This window comes from Heptranchias perlo, chromosome 25, assembly GCF_035084215.1.
Source record: "Heptranchias perlo isolate sHepPer1 chromosome 25, sHepPer1.hap1, whole genome shotgun sequence".
Lineage (NCBI taxonomy): Eukaryota > Metazoa > Chordata > Chondrichthyes > Hexanchiformes > Hexanchidae > Heptranchias > Heptranchias perlo.
Genome location: NC_090349.1, coordinates 23,197,777 through 23,221,475, shown reverse-complemented (window position 1 = coordinate 23,221,475; position 23,699 = coordinate 23,197,777). Strand labels below are relative to the sequence as shown.

Below are 23,699 nucleotides of genomic sequence, written 5' to 3'. Positions count from 1 at the left end.
AGGTCACCCCTCAGTCTTCTCTTTTCTAAAGAGCCCCAGCCTGCTCACTCTTTCCTGATAGGTATAGCCTCTCAGTTCTGGTATCATCCTAGTAAATCTTTTTTGCACCTTCTCCAGGAGCTCTATATCCTTTTTATAATATGGAGACCAGAACTGTTCACAGTACGCCAAGGTTCTGTACAAGTTGAACATAACTTCTCTACTTTTCAATTCTATCCCTCTAGAAATGAACCTCAGTGCTTGATTTGCTTTTTTATGGCCTTATTAACCTGCGCCGCTCCTTTTAAGTGATTTGTGTATCTGTAATCTCAGACCTCCCTGCTCCTCTACCCCATTTAGACTCTTATTATCCACGCAGTATGTGGCCTCCTTATTCTTTCTAACAAAATGTAATACCTCACACTTATCTATATTGAAATTAATTTGCCAATTACAAGCCCATTCTGCAAGTTTATTAAAGTCTTCCTCTATTTGGTCGCAGTCCTTCTTGGTATTAACTGTACCCCCCAATTTGATGTCGTCAGCAAATTTTGAAATTGTACTTCCAATTCCCGAGTCCAAATCGTTTATGTAAATGGTGAACATCAGTGGTCCCAGCATCGATCCTTGTGGAACACCACTTCTCACCTTTTGTCAGGCTGAGTAACCACCTTTTAACCCTTACTCTCTGTTTTCTGTTTTGTAGCCAGCTTGCTATCCATTCTGCTACTTGTCCCCTGACTCCACATGCTCTGACCTTAGTCATGAATCTACTATGCGGTACCTTATCGAACATCTTTTGAAAATCCAAATATATTACATCTACCACATTACTCTTGTCTACCCTTTCTGTTACTTCTTCAAAGAATTCAATAAGGTTGGTCAAGCATGACTTTCCCTTTTGAAATCCATGCTGACTATTCTTTATTATATTTTCTGTTTCTAGATGTTTTTCTATTACATCTTTGAGTAAGGATTCCATTATCTTTCTTACCCCTGACGTTAAGCTAATTGGTCTATAGTTCCCTGGACTGATTCTATCTCCCTTTTTAAATACAGGAATCACATTAGCTGTCCGCCAGTCCTCTGGCACTATTCCCTTTTCTAATCAATTTTTATATATGTGTAATAGTGTCTTTGCTATCTCTTCCCTAACTTCTTTTAATATGCGCGAATGCAGTCCATCCGGACTCGGGGTTTTATTTTCTTTAAGCTTGATTAGTTTATCAATTATCACTTTCACATCCTTAACAGAAACTTGGGATTATAACTGGAGTAGCGTTTTCAACAAACCAGGATTCATGCATATTTCAGCTAATTTAAAAATGGGACTGTCAGCAAGTTGCTTAATATGAATAGCTATATAAATTCACAAGGGGGCTATGTACTCCTACTTCTTACACAGGTCATAGGTTTGCAGATGATCCAGAGGATCTTCAAGATACACTGGCCAAAGTAAAATCATTTTGCTGAAACATGATGAGCTCTTCAAAACTGGCCTACAGTGAATTCATAGCACACAATGCTGCTCGGACTGATCTCCAATCCTTAATAAGTAACCACATAGACTATCCTCAGCGCTTCGTTTCACCAGAGCCAAGGCACTGTTATCCACAGCTTACTTCAGTGTGAGTCATCATGGGCACTTGGTGATTACTGGCCCAACTGTAAAATAACCACTGCCTCACAACGGATAATCTATCAAACTCTGTAGGGAACTAGGACCACAGGAAGCACACTCTTCCTTTCTCAAACAATGAACTTGCATTTATATAGCGCCTTTCACAACCTCAGGACGTACCATTACAGCCAATGAAGTACTTTTGAAGTGTAGTCATTGTTCTAATGTAGGAAAATACAGGAATAGTTCATTTCAAACTATAGCTTAGCCATTGTAACTAGAATTAAGGTCCAATAAATTAATAAGGTTGTTTATAAGAATAGTTGTCTTTTGAGTTGGGTAGGATAGAAACTCATTATACATTGTGCTCCTTGTGGGAGAAGGGGAGAATTTTATGAAATCATGCTTCCAGCACAAAGCTCCACTTACTGGGAGCTCATAGTGGGAATCTTGGAACTCACTTCCCAAGATTTTCCATTAACTTTAATGGATAGAAAATAGCAGGGAACACGTAACCAAATACCCATTATGTGTTCCCAATGGGTCAGGCAGGGGCATGATTTTGTAAAACTATTTCTTATAAGACGAAAAGTTTCTCGGATGTTTTCCAGGATAGTTATCTCTCAAATCCACAGTCATGAAATATTATCACGAGGTAAAAAGTAACGGGGTAGGGTAGCAGACATAGTGCCCTATATTGTACCAACATGGGAGCGTGATATAACAAAGGTTCTACCTCACTGCTGAGATGGGCCCACGTTTGCCTCACTTCTGCTGTCATTCAGTCTCCACTGACTGCAGGGTGCTGTAGTTATAAAAATGATACAACAAAATCCGAATCTTGTGTCAGTAAGCAAGGAAAGTGCCACAACACCATTGAGCTGCAGACACAGTTGCCACATGGGGTTGTGATATAGTGGCTGTAACGGAGGCTTAAACATGGGCAGGAGTGGGAACTAAACATTCCTGGCCACAATGTATTCAGGAGGGATAGGGAAGGAAAAAAGAAAGGGGGGGGGGAGGTGGGGTTGTGGTATTGGTCAAGGATAATATTACAGTTCTACAGAGGGATGATATACTAGAAGGTTCAAAGACTGAATCTATTTGGCTAAGGAACAGAAAAGGAGCTGTTACATTGCTGAGTGTTTACTATAGATTCCCAAATAGTGAGAAGGAGATAGAGGAGCAAATCTGTACGCAAATTTCAGAGAAATATAAAAATAATAGAGCAGTAATAGTGGAGGATTTCAATTACCCTAATAGAGACTGGAAAAAAAACAGTATAAAGGTCAAGGAGGGTGAAGAATTCCTAAAATGTGTACAGGAGAACTTTCTTAATCAGTATGTTTCTAGCCCAACAAGGAAGAAAGCAGGGCTGGATCTAGTTTTGGGGAATGAAGTAGAGCAAGTGGAGTGTGTTTTAGTGGGAGAACATCGAGGTAATAGTGATCATAATATAATTAGGTTTAAAGTAGTTACAGAAAGGGACAAAGAAAAGTCAACGGTGAAAATGCCCAACTGGAAGAGAGCCAATTTCAATGATTTGAGAAGGGGTCTAGCACAGATGGACTGGATTTAAAATAATTGGCAAAAAGAACTAGAGGGGAAATTAGGAGAAATTTTTTCACACAGAGAGTTGTTAAGATCTGGGACGCACTACCTGAAAGGGTAATGGAAGCAGATTCCATTGGAACTTTCAAAAGGCAATTGGTGATGTATTTGAAGAGGGCTAATTTGCAGGGTTATGGGGAAAAAGCGGGAGAGCGGGACTAAATTGGACAGCTCTTTCAAAGAGCCAGCACAGGCACAACGGGCCGAATGGCGTCCTTCTGTGCTGTAAGATTCTATGATTCTAACAGGGTAGGTAGGGTAACACAGAGAAGCATTGCACTGTGGTTTCCAATTGAGAACTAGGATAATGGTGCTCAGGTTGGATAGAACTGACATTAAACAGCTTGGCTGAAATCATAAGGTCTATAATTTTCAGATAAGATAGAGCTTATAGGACAGAGATGGAGTAAGACTTGTATTTTGGGCTGGTACAACAGTTAATGACAGTGTTGCTATTATCAGAGGATGAACTGGTAGAGTCCGTTTAGTAAATCTCGAGAAACAGATTAACAATAGGGAACTGCTAACAGGTTCTCACCCCGCATCCAAAACAAGGTCCACAGGCTGACATAAGGTTGCTCAACCACATAAGTTAGGTTGCTAAGAACACTAGGGCTGGAACAAAAGGCGATTTCAATTATTCAGTAATTAAGTGGATAGAATAAAGGGTAACTCAAGGGAAGGAAACGTGGAAGCAAATTTACTAGCTAATCAGAGACTGCTTCTTGTCACAATATATAAATCCGAGCACCAGACCGAGCAGATTGGATGGAGAGTTCAGCAATAAACTGGTAATAATAACTAACCTAAGAGTAGGGAGAGCTTTTAGACTTTCGGAATTACAGTGCACTTAGAATTGACATTATTATTAGGGTATTAAATGAGAATGCCAGACTTTAGTAGAACAGACTACTGTGCTCGGAGAGTGCAACTGAGGAGAGTTATTTTGGAAATTACACTGAACAGAGAAACAGCAGAAGAAAAAATGATTTTTTTTTAATGAAAAGCCAAAATACATTCTGAAGAGAAATAAGAGATGAATAATATGGTTGAACTGTCAGCTCTAGTATAGGAAGACGACAAGAATTTTACATGGAACTGAGCAGGCACAAGAACAAAGGGTGAATATATTAGGATTATAAAAATGAAAAGTGGGGAGGCAGACAGCAAAGAAGAAAAAAATAGGACGAAAGCCGTCGGGGAAATAAAAACAAACGGTTCAGTTATATTGGCAGAAAGGAGAAAATTAAAGTGCAAGTCAGTTCTCTAAAGGATAAGGATGATTGAGAGCCAAGAAATTATTGAATTATTAAATTAATTTTTCACATTGGTTTTCATAAGGGAGGACTGTGGAAAGATTCCAGACAATGTAAACATGGTGGGGAAGTTAATTGAGACTTGGATGAATGTAGGTTGTTGTAGACTTTCTTTTTGTAGAAGATACTTTCAGTACCACCAACATTCGTGCTTCTGGGAGGGACTGATGCAGAATCCCACCGAAGGTACTGAGGTATAACTCGTGTAGAGCCATGGCAATCAGGAGGTTCTTTCATTTTCATCCTCTGTCACAAGGGTCTTGAAACTTGCTCCATTTCAAGTGAATCACAAGTGCTAAAGAATTACAAGCATTGGCCACGTTGTATTGGCCCTAAAATTCTCCCCTCCTGCCTCACTCTCCCTAAGCCATTGGCAACGTCTGCCAATACTTTTCCGAACCAGCAGTCAGGATAAATGAGAGAATTGCTTTGAGACAACTCTGTTGATTTCCCCTCACCACCACCGCCATCCCCATCACCACCTCCCCCACTCCCCCCAACCCCTCCTTCAATTGGGAAAGTGCAACATGGCTGAAATCGGAAACATAATTGAGTGGGGGTGGGGGAGGGGCAGATCCAGGCCCTTTGTGATACTGTGCATCGGTGCTAAAGTGAGCTCACTGCTGTGTCACTGAATGCAAGATTAGTAGAAAAAGAAAAATTCATAAAGAGCCTTGAGATATTGAAACTCTGTCAGGTACCTGAAGACAACTGAATGGATGAATCGCACAAAAGTTTGAAAGAGATTTCCTGCAGTCCTTCACATACCAGCTTGTACCTGCAAATAGGAGGGTGCTTAATAATATTCCTATTATCAGTATCCCGGGTTCAGTGGCCCTCCATTTAGTTCAACTGCAACAACTCTATAGGTGCGAACCACAATACCTCGACGTATGGCAAACATACTGAAAACAAACTAAAAGGACCCTACATTATTCACACAAACTTAAATAAAATCAAAATATGGGTTTTTCACACATGTACCATTTTCTTCTGAATTTTCAATGTTGATGTCTCATCAAAGAAACTGCCTTGAATGAGTTTGTAGGCCAACACTTCAGTGCAGTGCTGCAATGACGGATGTAGCATCTTTCAGATGAGACTTGAAACTGAGGAACCATCTCTCTGTTCAGGTGGACATAGAAGATTCCATGGCACCATTCAAAGAAGAGCAGGGGAGTTCCACATGTCTCCTGACCAACATTTATCCCTCAACCAAATACAGATTAGCTGGTCATTTACGCCCTCACCTCAATGAATTTAGAGCGTGACACAATGCTGAGCTCTTCCTCCATCGCCTTCGCCTCCGCGCCCACTTCTTTGGCCAGGAATCTTCCCCCGCACAGCGGACCCTTTCTCCCGTCTTCAGAATTCTCGTTCCACCTGGATCCATCCCTCTGGCCTCTTAGTGATCTGGAACTGCCAGCGTGACACTGGCCATCTCAATTTCTCCGCTCCCCTCACTCACTCTAATCCTCCTCCCTCTGAACTTGCAGCACTCTGATCTCTCAGCTCCAACCCTGACATTGTCATTAAACCTGATGATAAGGGCGGCGCTGTTGTTTGGCAAACAGACCTCTACCTAGCGGAGGCTGAACGCCAACTCACCGACACCTCTGCCTACCTCTCCCTGGACCATGACCCCACCGCCGAACATCAAGCCATCGTTTCCCAGGTCGTCATTGGTACCCCATCTCCTCTGGAGATCTTCCTCCCGCAGCCTCCAACCTTGTAGGCCCCCAACCCTGCACAGCCCGCTTCTACCTCCTTCCCAAGATCCACAAACAGGACTGTCCTGGAAGATTCATTGTTTCAGCCTGTTCTTGCCCAACAGAATTATTTCTTCCTATCTCAACTCTATTCTTTTCTCCCCTTGCCCAGTCTCTTCTGACCTACATCCACGACTCTTCCGATGCCCTCCACTCCTTTAACAGTTTCCGGTTTCCTGGCCATAACCATCTCCTTTTCACCAGGGACGTCCAGTCCCTCTACACCTCCATCCCCCACCAGTACGGCTTGTGGGCCCTCCACTTCTTCCTTGAACGGAGGCCCAACCTAGTCCCCATCTACCACTACCCTCCTTACGCTGAACAACTTCTCCTTTGACTCCACTCATTTCCTCCAAATAAATGGTGTCACTATGAGAACCGGCATGAGTCCTAGCTATGCCTGCCTTTTCGTGGGATATGTGGAACATTCTCTGTTCCAGAACTACTTAGGTCCCCCTTGTTTCCGATATATTGAAGACTGTATCGGAGCTGGAAAATTTCATCAACTTTGCTTCCAATTTCCACTGCTCCCTTGTCTTTACATGGTCCATCTCCAACTATTCCCTTCCTCAACTTCTCTATCTCCATTTCTGGGGACAGGCTGACCACCAATATCTACTGTAAGCCCATCATCTCCCACAGCTACCTTGATTACACTTCCTCCCATCCCACTTCCAGTAAGGACTTTATTCCATTCTTCCAGTCTCTCCGCCTCCGTCGCATCTGTTCTGACAATGCCACCTTCCACATCAGTGCTTCCGATATGGCTTCCTTTTTCCTCAACCGAGGATTCGCCTCCACTGTCGTTGACAGGGCCCTCGACCGTGTCCGTCCCATTTCCCGCACTTCTGCCCTCACCCCTTCCCCTTCCTCCCAGAACCACGATAGGGACCCCCTTGTCCTCACCTTCCACCCCACCAGCCTCCACATTCAACGTATCATCCTCCACCATTTCCGCCACCTCCAGCGCGATGCCACCACCAAACACATCTTCCCCTCCTCTCCCCTTTTTGCATTCCGAAGGGACCGTTCCCTCCTCGACACCCTTGTCCACTCTTCCATCACCCCCAATCCTGCTCTCCATCCCACTGCACCTTCCCAAGCGAGCGCAGGAGATGCAAAACCTGCCCTTTCACCTTCTCGCTTCCCACCGTCCAGGACCCCAAACACTCCTTCCAGGTGAACAGCGATTTACTTGTGCTACTTTCAAGTTAGTATACTGTATTCGCTGCTCACAATGTGGCCTCCTCTATATTGGGGTTCCGGTCGCTTCCCATTTTAATTCCCCGCCCCATTCCCATTCTGACCTCTCTGTTCTCAGCCTCCTATACTGGTCCAACGAAGCTCAGCGGAAGCTTGAGGAACAGCATCTCATCTTTCGATTAGGCACTTTACAACCTTATGGACTCAAAACTGATTTCAACAACTTCAGATCATAAACACTGCTCCCATTTTTTCATGATGTGGAGATGCCGGTGATGGACTGGGGTGGACAAATGTAAGGAATCTTACAACACCAGGTTATAGTCCAACAATTTTATTTTAAAATCACAAGCTTTCGGAGATTATCCCCTTCATCACCTGAAATAATAATCTCCGAAAGCTTGTGATTTTAAAATAAAATTGTTGGACTATAACCCATTTTTTCGCACAGCAAGTGCTGGTAATGGTTCTGCTGTTGCCATTTACAGCTCCTCCAGACCCATCTTTTGTTTCTTCACTTGTCCCATTACCACCCTTATTGCCTTGCACCATCATCCCTTTTGTCATTTAATGAGTCCTGCTCTCAACCCTATCACAGAACTTCCCTTTTGTTCTTTCCTCTCTTCCTCCTCCCCTTTTCTTTCCCTCCCTCTGTACTTGCTTAAAAACTGTTAAATCTCTAACTTCTTCCAGCTTTGACGAAAGGTCTCTTCACGGATGCTGCCTGACCTGCTGAGTATTTCCAGCATTTTCTGTTTTTATATTAGCTGGTCATTTGTTTCATTGCAGTGTGTGACACCTTGCTGTGTGAAAAATTAGCTGCCAGATTTGCCCACATAACCATGCACTACTTTAAAAAGTATTCGATTGGCAGTAAAGCACTTTGGGACTCTCTGAGAACATGAGGTGTTATATAAACACAAGTTATTTCCTTTTTCACTGATTCTAACAGCGTGAGAGATTGAAATATCACGGATATGAAATAATGACTGATGCACCATAAGTTAATGGCCACACCTATTAACGTGAATTCAGCTTCCTCGTGCCTTAGGGATCCATTAATGTCATCAGTACTCAGTTTAAACAAGTATATCAAGAATATTAAAAAAAGAAAACTATATCAAAACAGCACCTTCCAGTGATTTTATTTTTTCTGTTATTGACAGATTTGGGAACAAACTTGGTCAGCAGTTTTACTTCATTTTTGGGACTATATTTTGGAGAATTTCACCGGTTCACTTTAAAAATGCAGCGTGAATGGGCTGTTGCTTCCTTCCAAGCTGTACCAAAGTAACAGCTCTCTGAAATGACCATAAACAAGGGAAGGAGATGATGTTGTTGTGGAAGGGAACATTTTCCACTTCTGCCCCTCCCCTCAAGTATCAAAATCAAAAACTCCCAAATATAGAATAACATGGGTTAGACGTGGGGTACAGCCCCCGCTACTCTGTCTCACTAAATGTATCTTCTCAACCTCAGACGAACGTCCCTCAAGTCCACCAATGAAGGTTTGTCTATTTCCCATTCCTGTCACCCCTGTGGCCTCTCTGCGTGTGTTTGCCAATTTAGTGCTAATTTGCATCAAGTTGGGGGCACTTTCATGTCATGGACCTGCACCCAATAGCAACTGGCTTGATTTTGCTCTCGACTCATTTCATCTAAGACCTTTACAACCAACATGGAAAGGGTCCTAAGGGATATGGAGCCATGGCAGGGAAATGGAGTTAAGATACAGATCAACCATGATTTCATCTAATGGCGGAACAGGCTCGAGGGGCTTAATGGCCTACTCCTGTTCCTATGTTCCGAGGAGCTTTTCAATCCTTTCAAATTGGGCTCCATTCAAACCTGAGTCCTAAAGGTGAAACAATAATGTATTAACTTATTGAACCACTCAAACACCACTAAGGGCCATTTATATATAAAACAGAATTAAATAAATCTTTTGGAGAATGCAACTTTAAAAACCACATGGTAATTTCATCTAAAATGAAAGTCAGTGCTTGTTTTCCTCATTTTATGTTCTGAAAATTCTGCACTATCCTGGGGCGCTACTGGCCCCCACTCACCCCCTCCCATTCACCTCTCCCTCCCAACCTGGACATACCTGAGAGCTACTGCCTGAGTCACAACCGGCCAAAATTGGCCCAGAAGAAACCGTCGAGCTGCCACAGGAGGCCTGATAGGTGCCCACAGCTCGCCAGAATTATTCAGATAAGGCCTAAGGCCTAAATTTGAAGAAGCCTTGGGCCTCCAGCTGCTGGCCTGTGCTGTGAACACAACGAGCATTTCATGCCTGAGAATGGGCCTAAACGAATTTCTCCCCCGTCTCACTTCCGCAGGTTCTTCAGCGTCCTACACTGTGCACACAATAAACACTAAACCTAACACACGATGACGAAGAAGAAGTGTTTTGATGGGTTTTATCTAAGAATTAAAAATATCAAGGTTTGTTCTTCCATTCTTTGGCTACTCCCCGCTCCAACCTGCTGTGCGCAAAGAGTGAAACACTGCAGTGGACGAAAATTTTTGTAATGCTTTTGGGAGATCAGAAATCCCAATCTCACAAAGCTGCCATAAGAATTTCTACCCACACCAGCATTTCATTTCTGGAATGCGGGAGGTCAAAGTGGAAAGCGACCCTTATTTTTGGAGCCCCACATAATTAATGAATATATCTGCGTACATGTGATTGGCTAACTCCGTGCTCAGGATTACTTTGGGTAACTGCACATTTCTTACCCTTAAAATGATATAATTGCAGACTTTTCTTTCCCTCCCAGAACTCCTCTTCTTATGTTAGATACTGATAAACTTGTAATATAATATCCCATATTATGTAATGGAGACATTGGTTGATCACCCTTAGAAATTGCATGCAATTAAGATCAGATTTATCGCACAATGTGCGATTATGCTCAGTTCTTATGGGTCTCTGTATTCTAACTATGTCTCGGATCCCTGCCTCAACCAATATTCACACGTTCTGAAGATCCTCCTAGAATCATAGAATCATAGAATGGTTGAAGCACAGAAGGAGGCCATTCGGCCCCGTGGGCCCGTGTTGGCTCTCTGCGGGGGCGGTCCGGCTGGTCCCGCTCCCTTGCCCTTTCTCCGTGGACCCGCAATTTTTTTTCCTTCAAGTACTTATCCAATTCCCTTTAGAAAGCCATGATTGGATACATCTCCACCACCCTTTCGGGCAGTGCATTCCAGGTCTTAACCACTCGCTGCATAAAAAGGTTTTTCCTCGTGTCGCCTTTGATTCTTTTGCCAATTGCCTTGAATCTATGTCCTCAGGGTCTGACCCTTCTGCCAATGGGAACAGCTTCTCTCTATTTTCTCTGTCTAGACCCCTCGTGATTTTGGGCGGCTCTGTCGGATCTCCTCTCGGTCTTCTCTGCTCTAGGGAGAACAACGCCGGCTTCTCCAGTCTATCCGCATGGCTGAGGTCCCTCATCCCTGGACCATTCTGGTGGGTCTTTTCGGCACCATCTCTGAGGCCTTCGCGTCCTCCTGGGGTGCGGTGCCCAGGATTGGGTGCAGTGCTCAGTTGTGGCCGGACCAGTGTTTTGTAAAGGATCATCATGAGGTACTTGCTTTTGTACTCATGCCTCTATTTACAAAGCACCAAAACCCGTATGCTTTTTTGACTGCTTTCTCGTTCTGCCCTGCCGCCTTCAGTGATTTGTGCAACGTGCCTCCACATCTCTCTGTTCCTGCGCCCCCTTTAGGATTGTACCTTTTCTTTATATTGCCTCTCCTCGTTCTTCCTACCAGGGTGTATCACTTCGCACTTCTCTGCATTGAATTTCATCTGTCACGTGTCCGCCCGTTCCACCGGCCTGTCTATGTCCTCTTGGGGTCTGTCACTGTCCTCCTCGCTGTTCACTACACTTCCAAGTTTTGTGTCATCGACAGATTTTGGAATTGTGCCCTATGCACCCAAGTCCAAGTCATTAATATGTATCAAGAAAAGCAGTGGCCCTAGTACTGACCCTGGGGAACACCACTGTATACCTTCCTCCAGTCTGAAAAACAACTGTTCACCATTACTCTCTGTTTCCTGTTTCCTGGATATGTATGTAAAAGGTATGATCAGTAAGCTCGCTGATGATACAGAGGTTGGTGGGGTGGTGGATAGCGGGGAGGATGGCCTCAGTCTGCAGGACGATATAGATGGGTTGGTCAGATGGGCGGAACAGTGGCAGATGGAATTTGACCCGGAGAGGTGCGGGGTGATGCACTTTGGAGGGACTAACGAGGCAAGGGAATACACAATGAATGGGAGGACCCTAGGCAAGACAGAGGGTCAGAGGGATCTTGGTGTGCGGGTTCGCGGATTCCTGAGGGCGGCGGAACGGGTAGATAGGGTGGTGGAGAAGGCATATGGGATACTTGCCTTTGTTAGCCGAGGCATAGAATAAAGGAGCTGTGTGGAACACTGGTTGGGCCACAGCTGGAGTACTGTGTGCAGTTCTGGTCGCCGCACTACAGGAAGGATGTGATCGCTTTGGAGGGGGTGCGGAGGAGATTCGCCAGGATGTTACCAGGGCTGGAGCGCTTCAGCTGTGGGGAGGGACTGGGAAGATTGGGTTTGTTTTCCTTGGAGCGGAGGAGGCTGGGGGGGACATGATTGGGGTGTGCAAGGTTATGAGGGGCACAGATAGGATGGATACTAAGGAGCTTTTTCCCTTCGTTGAGGGTTCTATAACAGGGGGGCATAGATTCAGGGTAAAGGCGGGAGGTTTAGAGGGGATTGGAGAAGGAACTTTTTCACCCAGAGGGTGGTTGGAGTCTGGAACTCACTGCCTGAAAGGGTTGTGGAGGCAGGAACCCTCACAATATTCAAGAAGCATTTGGATGAGCACTTGAAATGCCATAGCATACAAGGCTACGGACCAAATGCTGGAATATGGGATTAGATTAGACAGGGCTTGATGGCCGGCGCGGACACGATGGGCCGAAGGGCCTCTATCCGTGCTGTATAACTCTATGACTCTATGACTCTAAGAGCAGAGATATAATTTAACTTTAATCAGTTATTTTTAACTCATGAATTTAAATTCATTTCATCTGCATCATTATTTTTCAGTCTAAATGTCTTCAGCGAGATAACTGGTGTAAATGCAGGAAATTCGCAATCGTCATTGACTTGACTGGGGTGGGGGGAGCTGTTGAGCTGTTATAGTCAATTTTGCACAGTTTCAGTGAGGGCATTGGCGGAGCAGCACAAAAGTCCGAGGAAATTATGGCACGGTGTGAATAATGGTGTAACTCGCTTATGCCATAATTTCCTGGGACTTCTACAGTGTAAAATAAACCCAACCGCTTTAGGTATGCCGTTCTAGTGGCGCAAGACTACAGGAAATTCTGGGCCACTATCACCACCTCCACAGGTTTGCTGTCGAAATGCAAGTAGCTTGAAGATAAAATTTCATCAACTCTATTCACACCACCACTGTGCCAAGAGACTAACAAGCCTTACTGAGGCCTCTCCCATGAATATTCTGCTTCAGTAATGGATTAGTCCCATTCAATTCATATATCAGAAATAAAACTAAATTATTTTTACAAGGATGCATTGCCCTTTGTGTTAAACACAAATAGTGGCCATCAATTTGATCAGAACTCTGCAATTACCATATTTCCTTCAAATTCATTAAAGTTTGATAATACTTCATGAAATTAAATATATTCCATTTTCTAAATAATAAAACAATCGCATTTGTCTGCTATTTAAAATTCATTACATTAGATACTATTGGATAAAATTAAGTTTAAAATTGAATAAGACTTTTTTTTTTATGGAAATGGTTGGAGTCTGTTTACTTTGAAATTAGAAAGGTGAATTGTGAGTTAAAATGACTGCCAAATGAACGAGCACGCAATTCACTGACAATATTACAGCTCTTTCTTTGCTGGATTCTCGGCATTAAGTGGAGGAAGTGTCATGGGACGTAGCCTTGCAGCTGCCGTGCTGCAGATTGTCAGATTTGACAAAGAAATCCCACTCTGAATTCCAGTCTTGACTGACATTTGCCCTCTGGCTGATGTGCCAAGGTTGCCAGTCTCAGCGCTGTTTTCTGTGACAGAAAGAAGAAAGTCCTTCTTTCTTTCTGTGCGAGGGAAGGAAACTAGCTGGCACAGGATCTCTTTGAAAAACAGTCAAGTATGTTTCATGGACCAAACAAGGAATGGCAAGGATAGTGCTACAGAGATATCTGTGGTTTGGACCAGCTTCACCACAGAGCGCGGCATGGATTGGGGGGGTAGGGAGAAGAAGGAATGGTTATGAATGACAAATCATTTCGATGATGAACTCTTTCCATCAACAAATTACAGTCCCCACACAAGCAAATTTCAGCTCTGTTTAATTAAGAATATCTTTATCACATACTGATATTCTAAATTATTATCTGCAAAGCGTCTAGTAATTTTTGGGTTACCCAAGCTTTAAGCTCCAGCCCCAAAGACAGCCCTTCCAGATCACCCTTGACTGCAGTAAAACTGTTTTGAAAGCAGCCAAAACCAGCACAGCACCAGCAAAATCTTCTTCTCAGAGGTCAACAAACAGTTGTAGAAGTGAGTAAATAGGCCAAAAAACACCTAAAAGCTAACCAGCACACTAAAAGGACAAACCAGCAACTAACTTGCATGTAGTGGATGATCCCTTTAAACAGCGCTGCTGAAGGGTCCTTGCTGCCTGTTAACGCCATGAGTTGCTGAGGGAGTTTATGATATGGCTAGTCAGGCGCTGGGGCAGCCCAATTTCACCAAAGGGTCCGACATCAAACCTCGGACCTTGACTTAAATATTTTAACTTCCATTTTAAATACTTCCGGCACATACCCTGGACGCCTATGGAGACGATCCAATATGGCGGGTGGCGCACTTCTGGTGTGGGAAGGGTGCGCACGCGCTGTTTGCCGAACTGGATGCTTAGGTGCTCATTTTACGCCTGCAACCAGGCGTACGCCAACAAATTTCTAGGCCAACGTGTGAGAGGAAGATCACACAATTCTCACACAATTTCAGAGTATATTGATTGCAGAAGTGCCGCTACTGTGCCTTTGACTGAGCAATGGGCTTATTTAAGTATAAGAGAATGATAAATGAGTGAGAAAGCATGACGATTCTAAGGGATGGATCTAGAGTTGTAACCTTACCAGTTCAGCTTTCCTATCACTTCCCATTCACGTTATGTGAAATCAGGAGGGAAGGGCTGGATCCGTGAGGTGAGTGCCTTCATTGCACTGCTTTTGAGCCTGGAGAAGTGCTTCATCCAGGCCCAACAAGTTCAACTGGCTGACAGGATCCCCGCGATCAGATGACCATCCCCTCCCTCAATGATAAGAACATAAGAACATAAGAAATAGGAGCAGGAGTAGGCCAATCGGCCCCTCGAGCCCGCTCCGCCATTCAATAAGATCATGGCTGATCTGATCCTAATCTCAAATCTAAATTCGTGTCCAATTTCCTGCCCGCTCCCCGTAACCCCTAATTCCCTTTAATTCTAGGAAACTGTCGATTTCTGTTTAAAATTTATTTAATGATGTAGCTTCCACAGCTTCCTGGGGCAGCAAATTCCACAGACCTACCACCCTCTGAGTGAAGAAGTTTCTCCTCATCTCAGTTTTGAAAGAGCAGCCCCTTATTCTAAGATTATGCCCCCTAGTTCTAGTTTTGCCCATCCTTGGGAACATCCTCACCGCATCCACCCGATCAAGCCCCTTCACAATCTTATATGTTTCAATAAGATCGCCTCTCATTCTTCTGAACTCCAATGAGTAGAGTCCCAATCTACTCAACCTCTCCTCATAAGTCCGCCCCCTCATCCCCGGGATTAACCGAGTGAACCTTCTTTGTACTGCCTCGAGAGCAAGTATGTCTTTTCTTAAGTATGGAGACCAAAACTGTATGCAGTATTCCAGGTGCGGTCTCACCAATACCTTATATAACTGCAGCAATACCTCCCTGTTTTTATATTCTATCCCCCGAGCAATAAAAGCCAACGTTCCGTTGGCCTTCTTGATCACCTGTAATAGGAATCTTACGGCCCGTACGGGGATCGAACCTGCGACCTTGGCGTTATTAGCACCACGTTCTAACCAACTGAGCTAACCGGCCATGATGCGCCGCTCCCCCCGCCCACTGATGGTGGACCCCCCCCTCCATAGTGGACCCCAATTATCTCCGGCTCTTCTCCCGACCGCCAGCGAGCTCTGATCACTTCATCAGCCCTCCTATCACTTCATCAGCACCCCCCTCCCTGATCTTCTCCCTGGCCATAGTTGGAATACTATGTGCAGTTTTGGGCTCCACAATACAGGCAAGGATGTTGAGGCAACAGAAAGGCAGATGCCTGGTGTGAAGGAATACAAATACATAGAAAGACATGAAAAATTGAGTTCGTTTTCACGAGAAAAAAAGAGTTTTATGGAGTGAAGAGTATTAGAAACAGAGTTTCCAATCATTGAAGGGTCTAGAATGAGGGCGCAAAGATTTAAGATTAAATGTAATAGATTCAAGACAGAAAGCAGAAAAAATAATGTTTTTTTTGAACACAGAGGGTTGGGAGGCTGTGGAATGCACTACCAGAGTGAGTGATTGAAGCAGAGACCATGGGTGGGAATTTCCTCGGAGTTGCTCCTCCTTTGCCACCGTAACTTCGGCGAAAGTGCGACAGAAACCTTGTGCCCGATATTAGGAGGGAGGCGGGTTGGCAGCGGGGGGCCGACTGGGTGCGTGGGTAACGCGCCCAGTGAAATCGGGGTGCACCGCACATGATCGCAGCTTGATTGAAGGTACTTACCTGTGCTTCCGGGTTTCGCGCTGGAAAGCTGCGCAGTGGGCGGACTGCACATGCGCAGCATAGGCTGTCAGCTGGAGGAGCCCTATTTAAAGGGGCAGTCCTCCACTGACTGATGCTGCAGAAAATAGGGAAAATTACAACATGGAGCAGCCCAGGGGGAAGGCTGCTCCTGGGTTTAATGATGCCTCACCCCAGGTCCTACTGGATGGGGTGAGGAGGATGGGGAGGACAGAGATCTTCTCCCCAGCGGGTGGGAGGAAGTGGCCTGCCTCTGCCACCAAGAAGGCCTGGCTCGAGGTGGCAGAGGAGGTCACCAGCACCACCAACATATCGCCCAACTGCATACAGTGCAGGAGGCGCTTCAATGACCTCAGTAGGTCAACCAAAGTAAGTACACTTACTCATTCCCCTAAATTCCGTCTGCCACATCACCGCCCCCACCCCACATCTCCTTCTGCACTGCCAACACTACTCTGTCACATCACCCCTCACACCCACTCAAACCTCATCCTCATCTTACCTGCATTTACTCACCTCGCCAGTACTCATCCCACCACTACCACTCAACCCAATCCTCTACAATCTCATGGCTCTATCTCATACTCACCCTCTCATGCATCTCTTTCACGGTCAGCCTCACTCAACCTGCCACTACCTGTGCTGCAGCCACAGGGCATGCATCAGATATGTGCAGTAGGAAGCGTAAGGCAAACGTGTCATGAGCATGAAGGGAATGCACAAGGGTGTTTGAGGGTTTGTCATGGTTTTTACTTATATTTGATTTCTGATCAACTCACATTACATATTATATTGTCACCACTACTGCCACGTCTTTGCGAATATTATCTGGTTTGTGCAATAATGCCCTTTCCTGAGGATCACTATGAAGACCCACAACTGATGCCACCCATTGTGTCACTGCAGAGTGGGTGTAGGTGTATTTGCAGGGCTCTTTTGTGCAGACGACTGAGAGACGTCGGCGATGTCCCCGGTGGCACCCTGGAAGGATGCGAAGGAGAAGCTGTTGAGGGCAGTGGTGACTTTGACAGCGACAGGTAAGAAGATGGTGCTCGGGCCAGCCGGGAGCAGCTCGGCATGAAAGAGGCTGCAGATGTCCACGACTACATGTCGAGTGACTCTGAGCCTCCGTGTGCACTGCTGCTCAGAGAGGTCCAGGAAGCTGAGCCTCGGTCTGTAGACCCTGTGGCGAGGGTAGTGCCCTCTGCGATGCATCTCTCTCTGCGGTTGCCCTCCCTCCGGCTGTGCAGGTGGATGTGTCACAGCACTGTGTTGTGGAGCTCCACGTGTCAGAGGTGGACGGCGTGGTCGGCGAGGCTGGTGAGGCTGTTCGTCCTCCGAGGAGGTCATGACTTCAGCTACAGCGCCCCCCATCCGGAAGATGTACGTTTGAGGGGGTCCACAAGGTAGGTACATGTGTCTGGACACCGGGGTAAGTGTGCAAGTTTGTGAATTTTATTGTTAGGAGGAGGGTGGTGGAGGCCAAACTTTGTCCAAAGTGACAGAGTGGCCTCCTGCAATGAATGAGGGTCTCCTCCCCCCCACCCCCGACCTGTGAAATGGACCTTTGCAGCTGCCACAGGCTGATAGCTGCAACACGTCCATTTCAACTGGGAGTGTTTCCCTCAGTACGGGAAACAGTCCCAGTTGACTTGAAAATCCCACCCCTCCTAAAATATCAGGTCAATCAGGTCTGCAAACGACCTGAAGTACCTACTTAATTGCCTTAAGTGGCATCCTGCCGGCTTTAATTGCCGGCGGGAGTCCCACATGCGGGGGCTGCGCGCACATGTAAGCGCGTCACTGGGGAACCCGGAAGTGGGCGGGTTGGAGCCGGGCTCCAGACCCACCCCGGGAATCCCCAAATTTCGGAGCCCCACCGCCACGAACGCACCCGCTCGGGGGTGCGAAAATCGAGCCTCTTGTTTTTGCGCATAGTCCGTGGAAATTCCCAGCCCATATCAACATTTAAGAATAAGTCAAATTAGGTCGAAGGAAGAGACAATTTAAGGATATGGGAATGGAATGGGCACATGGGATTAGGACTACTGCTCGTGTGCAGGATAAACACCAAATGGCCTGTTGCTGTGTTATAATTTCTTTGTAATTCTATGTGTTGTGTGTCATCACACAACTGATTGCTTTTCTTGCCCTGTCACAGTGATGTTGTCTCAGTGCTTGCTGAAGACAATACTTCAAGCTGACAAATAAAAATTGAGAAAATCAACCAGATGGCAGCAATAAAGGGAAAGGCTACATTTGGAACAAAGCTTCTATTTGTTAGCAATGTACCGAGAGTTACAGGTGTCTGGCCCTGTACAAGAGATGCAATTTACCAGAGGGTACAAAGTACAACGAGTGTTGTGGCATAAGTGTGGCATAATGATGTATTTAAGGGGAAGCTAGATAAACTCATAAAGGAGAAAGGAATAGGAGGTTATGCTGATAGGGTTAGATGAAGAGAGATGGGAGGAGGTTCATGTGGAGTATAAACACTGGCATGGACCAGTTGGGCCGAACGGCCTGTTTCTGTGCTGTAATTCTATGTAATTAATTTTAATATAAAGTACTCCAGGGGTAGTGTAGCTGTTCAGTATTTTGCAGCAGTACCATTGTAAGTTACAGGCACTGAAATTACACAGTTTTGACACAAATGTTCCAATGATCCTGAACCCTTGATCTTAGCTACACTGCTGTGGGAAAACAGTAAAAGACAGTGGATTGCTCAAGAGCTGCCACAGAAGGTGCTGAGAACCCAAAGTGCAGAAAAATGGACTTACCTTCAATATTAATCAATAAATAAGGTCAAAGAAGCTCAAGTGTTAACCAATAAATATTCTGAAATAGTAGCAATTATTTTCTCCCAACACGCACAGTGATTAATTATCTGTGTCCTGTTGGATGGTCCATTGTGGAAACTTTGCCAACTCTTCGCTGGAATGACTCCTGTTGGGCCCACAGATGATGTGCTAGCCGGAATTCCTAGGGTAGCCCAGAAATACCCTCCAAAAATGCTTCCAAAGCTATATTTTGATTAAAGGAGCGGGGTAGGCGGTCAGATGCTTGGTCGTTCCATGTTTGGTTCTGTCACAAATTACGGCCCCCACCCTTGTGGGCTCTCAGGCTATTTTTCCCTTCCAATCCCGTTGGAATTTTAGTGGGTTACTATGTACCCCACCTCCAATAATTCCCTCTGGTGTGAAAACTGGCGGTGGCAGAGCACCTGCCCGATCACCCGTTAGACGCCCTACCCAAGTTTTGTCTTCAATGGAAAGGACAATCGGACCGGGTGTCTGATGATTGGCCCTTTTCTGCCATTGCCGAAGCTAAAGATCTGTCTCATTTTCCCTCCTTCACTCCTGTAATTGAAAAACATCTTCAAGTTCCTGCAGAAGAAACTCTTTTTAGAAACTGGCAGGCTGCTGAAGGGAGAACTCCCGAATGGTGATTGAAACCAGCTTGATGGTGATCATGGAATGGTGAGTTATGTGTCGTTTACTCCACAGTGAGTGATTCCTGTTTCCATGGCTACTTTCTAGTCTCAAATTAGTTTTTATTAGCATGGTTCCGCTCCGCTGCAGCCTCTCTGACTCCACAACGATGTGTGTACCAGCCCAGTCACGGATACACAACAGAATCCATCTGCCATTATCTGCTGCCCTTTTTCATTTTGATTCTCTTCCCCAGAGTGTCAAACAGATCCATTTCGGAAAAATAAATATGGTATGCAAGGTAGAAATCTCTATGTGAGGACCTGGAGTGAAGGCTAGCATGCATGGAGACCTGAAGTACCGTGCATGTGTGGGGCACAGCAGGACATGAGGGCATGAGGGTCAGTCGGGTGGAACCTGCGCAGAGGCCTAAAAACTGTGGACTAAAGGCTCGGGGTAAAGATCCAAGTTAGGGAAGGGAGGAAACGTTAATCCCCAGGAGCCTGAAAAAGGGGAAACCATTGAGGGTGAAAGTTCTATTAACTATTAGGACATATGATGGGTGAGTTTATCAGTAAATGTTGCATTTTTTCCAATATTTTTAAGCATTCATTATGTTTGAACTTTTATTTTGAGGGGTATTTGGTGGAGTGAGTAAGGAAGCTAAAGAGCTGTTGAAAGAACTTGGAAAACATATCAGAGATATGCTCAGAAATAGTGAAGTAAGTAATAAAGCCTTTTTTTTATTCGTTCATGGGATGTGGGCGTCGCTGGCGAGGCCAGCATTTATTGCCCATCCCTAATTGCCCTTGAGAAGTTGGTGGTGAGCCGCCTTCTTGAACCACTGCAGTCTGTGTGGTGAAGGTTCTCCCACAGTGCTGTTAGGAAGGGAGTTCCAGGATTTTGACCCAGCGACGATGAAGGAACGGCGATATATTTCCAAGTCGGGATGGTGTGTGACTAGGAGGGGAACGTGTTGGTGGTGTTGTTCCCATGTGCCTGCTGCTTTAACAAAGCCTTTTTTGATTAGCTCAAATTTCCCATGAGTGCGCCAATCAAAATTCTTCACGTCACATGGACACATAAAAATTTTTCCCATGTCCTAAGATTTTCTCAAGCTCTGAAACCAACTCACTTAACAGCCAAATGTGAAAAGGATTTAATTATCAAATACAAACCTGTGATTGCAAACAAAAGGGCTGTTTCTTAGAAAACTACATTTGCAGCTTTCTAGTTTTAGGTGATGAAGTTGTTATTTGACTGTAAAAATGGGCAATCAACATAAAAGTGAAAAGGTTTGAATGATTGTTGGTTTCGTCATTATCTAACACTAGCAGCTCAGCTTTTCACCAGCAATGAATGTGTTAATATGTCATATTCCATGATTAATGATGGGAACCGCTCTGAACTGTTCATTATTTCCTGTTACCATACATCCAGAAACCCTAGAAGAGATTCAGTTTGATAGCTTTACTAAATCATATTCCATAAATAAAATATGGAGTGATTGCCACCACTCTACTCCACATTCTGTACCAGAAATATATCCTAATTTAAAGTGAAAGAAGTATCACTGGAGTTTTGTATGTTTTTCCACGTAGAATCTGCGACTTTCATTATATTCTGCACAGGCACTTTCTGGATAAGCGACTCATTGTATTTCAAACATATCCATAAAAACCAAATCACAGCAAGCAAGGCAGCTACTATACAAATTAATTCTTTCAGATGAAATCTTCCAATAGTCATAAAACTCGGGCTATGTTTAGGTTAGAACGGCAGGTTGAGGTATCTCTGTCAGTCTAATCTACACAAAAGAGCAAATTCACAATTAATAAGCACTGTACAGTGTGACTCCAAACAGCTATAACATGAGAAAAAAGAAAACGAAAAAAATATTTGCATTTATATGGTGCCTTTCATGATCTCAGGACACCACAAAGCGATTTACAACAGTTGCCCACTTTTGAAGTATAACCACCAAGTGTAATGTAGGAAACGCAGCAGCCAATTTGTGCACAGCAAGCTCCCACAAACAGCAATGAAATAAATGGCATTTAATATAAAAGTTGCACCTACGCTGAAAGGCTACACTGAAAAAAATGACTGTCGTAACAGTGATGAGAATGACAAAAATCACTTGAATCTCAAATAATTTACTTCTTTAACTCCGGGTGCCTTTAACATAGGAATGTTAAAACGAAAGACATGATTCTCTCTTCAGTTTTGTGGTTTTAAAAGTAGCATTGCTGCAGGCAGTCTTTAATAATATATAGAGGATACACAAATGGGATACACAGTTTATTCTGTCTATGTGATATCATTATGCGGATTACTATATTCTGCCTCTCCCAATATAAAGAACTGTTATATTCATGTGCTTCATAGTGATAGTGCCACAATTGCAGGCTGCTGGAAGCAAAATAAAGCAAGAAAAATAAAGTCTTTCTGTACAGCAGACAGTGAAGAACTGCGAAAGCATAAATTCATACCAACACTGCAATCCACTAGTGAAATGAACAGCAGAGTTCTTGAAACCAATGCAGGTCTGTAAATTTAATGCTACATTTTTATTAAGTTCAAACACAGACAAAATAAATGCTAAATTTAAACGTGAGCATGTTTGAAGTGCCAGTGAGCAGAACACATGTTGACTGTAACACCAGCTGGTCAATATACCGGTTGGTAACTTCTTTCACCAGTAAGCAGGCGGAGGCTCAAGGCGGGGAGATGAGGGCAGGCAGACACTCAAGATTTGGGCAGGGGTGCGGGGAGAGATAGCGACTTGAGATTCAGTCAGTGGGTGGAAACAGGCAGAGATTTAGGCAGACTTTGACAGGCAGGGGATAGAACCAACATGATACAGAGCACACTCACCATCAAACTGCCAAACCTACTACAGTATACCAGGCCAGCCTAGGCACACAAGAGTACTGCGGTGAACCAACTGAAGTTAAAACTCAATCCCACTGCTGGTTTAGAATGGGAGAAAACCCAGCAGAATAGATAGGGAGAGACAAAGGAGATGTAAAATCAGCAATACTGGAGTTGAGAGGGAGAACTGCCATTTAGATGGCGCAGTGCTAGAAGATCAAAGTATACATAACATTAAAGGGTAATCATCCCAAGTAACCACTAGTAACAAGGAATATCAGTCGCTGGTGCACACACAGAAAATTACCTCCTATAATTTGAAACTCTTCACATCGGGGTTTGGGTACATGCCTGGTTTCATATGAAATATACCAATTTGTCCTACTCATGTACATATAAAATACACATTCTGGTACAAATGATGTATCTCATTTATGTCGCTGTTGCCTATTGCATACGCTCTGTCACATATCACTTGAATATTTTTTATTTCTGTGTAAAATCACGATGACTTGACAACACCATTATACTGTTCAGAAATATACTTCCTACCTCTTGATGCTTTTCACACAATGCTTCTGTAGTCTTTGAACACAGCAATAAGATAATTTCGACTACTAAATTACTTGTACTGGGAAAAGGATGATGACAATATGATGGAAAATCTAATTTAAAAATTGATTAAAGTTGTTGTGAAGATTTTTTGTTAAATAATTTGGCAGCATGCTTTCAAATTCTACCAAAAAAGATATTTTACCAGTGATAGCTGAAAGGATTAATGTTAGCCTGTCACTATCAGGCAGAAGATAAAGTGCTGGGAAAATTCTTCATGCTGAAGGGATTTATTTCCACTGTAGACTGTAATTACCCCCTCAAACTACGCACTGACTGCGCAGATCAAGTCATTTTTCTCCAGTATGGTTCACTTTGACCTGGTCAATATTATCCCTTAAAAAGGGCAATTCGCTGACAAAAATTATAATCGTATTTTAATCTTGTCTAATAAAAAATGAGCTTTGCAAGGTCTAATCAAAATGAGATGGGCTTAGGTCCTACTCTTAT

At 44.3% G+C, this 23,699-nt stretch overlaps 1 protein-coding gene and 1 non-coding gene across 2 annotated transcripts in view; both read right to left on the bottom strand.

The window, feature by feature from the left end:
* si:dkeyp-14d3.1 (transmembrane protein 132C) overlaps positions 1-23,699 on the bottom strand; it is an 808,037-nt gene that overhangs the window by 379,368 nt on the left and 404,970 nt on the right. The window lies entirely within an intron of this gene.
* On the bottom strand, positions 15,556-15,629 carry trnai-aau (transfer RNA isoleucine (anticodon AAU)). Its single transcript has one exon. It is a non-coding gene; the product is annotated as a tRNA-Ile (tRNA).